Genomic DNA, 4,213 nt, shown 5'->3' on the forward strand with positions numbered 1-4,213 from the left:
GAGGGCCGCGATCTCGCTCGACCGTGAATCGCGTCTCCAGCTCAAGTTTCCGACGATCCCAAGCCACGAGCCAGGTGCGGTCGACCTCCTGTCCTCCCCTATCTCTATTTTATAGCTTCAATCTTGAGTGATTTCGCCTAGATCGGAAAAATCCAAAGAGGAGCGGCTGGCCGAAGGTTTAGAGGCGATTTCCAACCAAATGGGGCACAATCAGTTCAAATTGGTCATATAATCGAGGTCCTGGCATAATTTCGAGCATTTTGGTGTGTCAATCGCAAATTTCTGGGCAAGATCGACTTTCCGGCCACCGTGCACGGCTGCCGGCGGCGGCATTCCGGTGACCGGCCGGCGGTTCTCCGGCGAGACCCTGAAAGGCAGAATTCTCTTCTCTTCGTGCTGATCGTGGAATCCTCGCCCAAATTTCAATTGGTACGCTCTAAGGCTCCGTTCCTAATTCTTGGTATAAATTCTAAATTTATAATATTATGCTGTGAATTAGTTGAAGAATTTTTAGGAGAATGTGAACCTAGGATATAATTATTAGAGTTGTGATTATATTAGATTATGAGTGTGTAATTAAAATCACTATTTGCTTAAATACAATTAATTTTGAAACTTTAGAATTTAAGTCCTTTAAGATAATAGTTGGTAATCAAATGTGAAACATAAATTGGAAATAGTTTATTAGATATTTAGATAGCAATTAGCCTAAAACTAGTTGATTATGCATAAGAAAAGTAAAATGAGTGCTTAGTCGGTTAAGAGCGGTTAGGTGTGTAATTCTACTAAGCTTATGATTTAATAAATATTCTTATATGGTTTGTGAATATGTATTAGTTGTTATTAGAAGCCGAAAGACGTGTATTATATCTAGATGATTTATAAGATTGATTAGTTAATGTGTAAAATATAATTTTGGTATCGAAAAACTCCGAATTTAGTTGATGATTATTCAATACATAAGCTATAGTTTTATATGATTGTTAAGGATTTATATTAAATTGTTTAACTAGTAACGAGTGGAGGTTAAGCAAATAGCTATTTTTCACTTATTTGTTTATTTATTTATTTACTTACTTAATGTTATATAATAAGTTGAAGTTTGACATTGACGATTAAATATTGATGTGATTATTTTGGACGGAGGAAGGGAAATTAATTTGTTTGATTGCCCAAAGGATGGGCTGTGTATGCAATGGTCGATGGATATAATATTGCTGATATTTAAACAGGTGGATAGTCCAATTTTTAGGGGAGGTGCTGCCGAAATTTCGATAGAACTTAGACTAGTTTTAATTAACAATATAATTAATAAGTTTATTTAGATAAATTCTATAATTTGATCCATAATAAATAAAGTACTCTAATTATTTATTTATTATCATTATTATTCATTTAAGTATACCATTATTTATTTATTTATTTTCATTATTATTGTTTATTATTATTATTATTTATTTTATTGTTGTTGTTTATTGTTAACACTATTTACTTATTTATTTGCATTTGATTTTGGATGCCTAATTGTGCATTGCATTACGATGTTTAATTGATTAATACGCTTGCATTTAATTGCAATGTTTGATTAATTGTGTTGTGATAATGCTATGCTTTGTGTGTGTGGAATTGGGATGAAGTGGGTCACCATGGGTTTATGAGACCGTTACCGTTATATGGATCCTGATTACCGTTACCGTTATATACCGTTACTGTTATATGGATCCATTACCGTTAGCCGGGTAAATGGGAGATCGGCGCCCCCGTGTGCACCTACCGTTACCGTTACCGTTAACCACGGGTTGGCTTCTCGTCGTTGCGCACCGGACAGTCTAGATTTGATTGCAGCCCGCAGGGTGGCCTCCTGTTGTGAGCGCTTGATGATCTAGATTGGATGGAGACCACCGGGTTGCCTCCTGTTGGTATGAAAAAGAAAAGAGAGAATGGAAAAATAATGAGAGGGCTGGTCAAGTGAGGATTAGACCGGTCGGCCAGTATGGGGGATCGGCTCCCTGGTGCACACGTGAGAGGATGGGCCATGTGGGAGGACGGCTCATCGGGGGTTCGGTGACTCCACTGACTAATTTCCACGTGATGTGATTATATGAAGATGTTAATAATTGTGAGTGCTGGTGATATGCCATTTGTGTGACTGGCCGTGTGAGCATATAACTAGTCGGATGACTAGATTGATATATTCATACATTTGTGTGAATGCGTGTGTTGTGCAATAATTATTATTCATTAATAAACTCACATCTCTTGTTTAAATCTTCCAGGAAGTAGCATTTTCTAAATCCCAGCTATAACTCTGCTCCTTCACTGTTAAAAAGAGATTCTTTAATTTTAATGTTGATATATTAAGTAGATAAATGTCTGAAGACTTATCTGTATACATCTGTTAGTGAACTCCGCAGTTGTAGAATTTGTGTGCAATTAGTCGTGTATTAACATAGACGACATAATTATGTGAGCCCATATTAAAAATATGATGTATTGTTAATTGGGCCCGAACTGTGGAAATGTTGTAATTGATAAATTTGGGCCGAAATTTAATAGAATCTTAAGGTTTATTTTTCTATAATTATAGGCTGAATGTTTTAAATATGATATTGAGATAATAGTTATTAGTGATTCAGGCTTACTACGGGCCTCGGGGGCGTTAAGCTTACCTGGGCCCTAGTGCCGGTCCGGCCCATGGAAACGGGTCGTGACAATTATGGAACAAAGATAGTAATAATGGAGAAAATCATTAGTCAACCTCAATTTTAGTTAAAAAAATTATAATTAACTAAATTATATTTTTATTATTTTTTTAAAATAATAAAATATTGTGAGAAAAAAATCAATATTTTCTTAATTTTCTAAAATAACAAATCTTGTGAGATAAAAAAAATTAACTTTAAACAGTATTTATAGTGACCAGGAGGTAGTAATTTAATTTCTTTATGTGTAATTTTTACTTTTATTATTCAATGATTGAATTGTAAAATTTGAAGTAATTGGCTGCATACTTGACCTTCAAATTAAAACTTTATGCTTTGATTCATTAAATTGTCACTTCAAACGCAAAATCTGCTACTGCTATTTGTTTTTTAACTAATCATTCTAATTAATACTTATTCCACTGAATTTAATAGTTTGAGGGTAATAATGCTTTCAATCTCACGTGCTAACTTTTGTAAATAAGTATAGCTTATATGCAAGTTATTTGAGTTCGGCTTGAATCGAATTCAAACTTATTCATTTAATAAACAAGCCGAGTTCATATTTAAAGATGTACAATTTGAAAATATTCAAGCCTTATCAAATATATATAAATAATAGTAACTAATGGAAAAAAAATTATTTGATGTTTAAAAAATAAATATAAAATCAATGTTTTATCAGTATGGCACCATGAAATGAAGTTGAATTAGACCCATCTCCTTTTTTGTTTTTTAGGGTTCATACAATCTATCTAATGAGGAGTTGGACCAGTATCATATGCATTTTACTTTATATTTTGTATTTAGCATAACTTTTGAAGGTAAAGTTGTTAACATAACGATGTCTTTCTCTTTATGTAATTTATTGCAAGGGGTAATAAATTCAGTAATAACCAAGACAATGCAGTTGCGTGGTTTAAACGCGCCAAGACAACGAATGAAGAAAAGTTTCCTATTTTCAGGGCAAGGCAAAATGACGTCGACACAAACGGGCCTCAAGGAGAAGGGCCACGCAAACCTGACTAGGGCAGCGGGCAGCACTAGACGCCGTCTTTTTCACGCGCTCACGCCGTTATTACAAACAAAAAAAAAAAACTCAATCATCATTTTATTACCAAATCGACATCCGAACCTTAGATTTGGCTGTCTTAAAAATGAGGTGGGGAGCTAGGCTCGGACACCAAAAGCAACCCTCCCTCGAAAAAGCCAAGCCACCATCGAAGAAAATAATGGAACCAAAAAAATCAAGAGAGAGATAGAGAGAGAAAGTAAAAAAAAAAATTAAAGAGACTTGTTTTCCTACGGAGAGAAAGGAAGCAGAACTAGAAACAGTATAGTTTGGAGAGAGAAACACACAGGGATGGGACAGATCGTGAAGAGGAAGAAGAAAGGAAGACCATCGAAGGCGGATCTTGCTCGGCGTTCGTCTGGACAGAAAGCAGCGAGTACTGAGCCGGAGAGACGGCGAAGTCTCCGGCGCCGGAATGTAAGGTACAACAACTTTATCG

Source organism: Jatropha curcas, unplaced genomic scaffold, assembly GCF_041381405.1.
Source record: "Jatropha curcas cultivar XTBG-Jc1 unplaced genomic scaffold, XTBG_Jcur_1.0 HiC_scaffold_1190_pilon, whole genome shotgun sequence".
Classification (NCBI taxonomy): Eukaryota; Viridiplantae; Streptophyta; class Magnoliopsida; order Malpighiales; family Euphorbiaceae; genus Jatropha; species Jatropha curcas.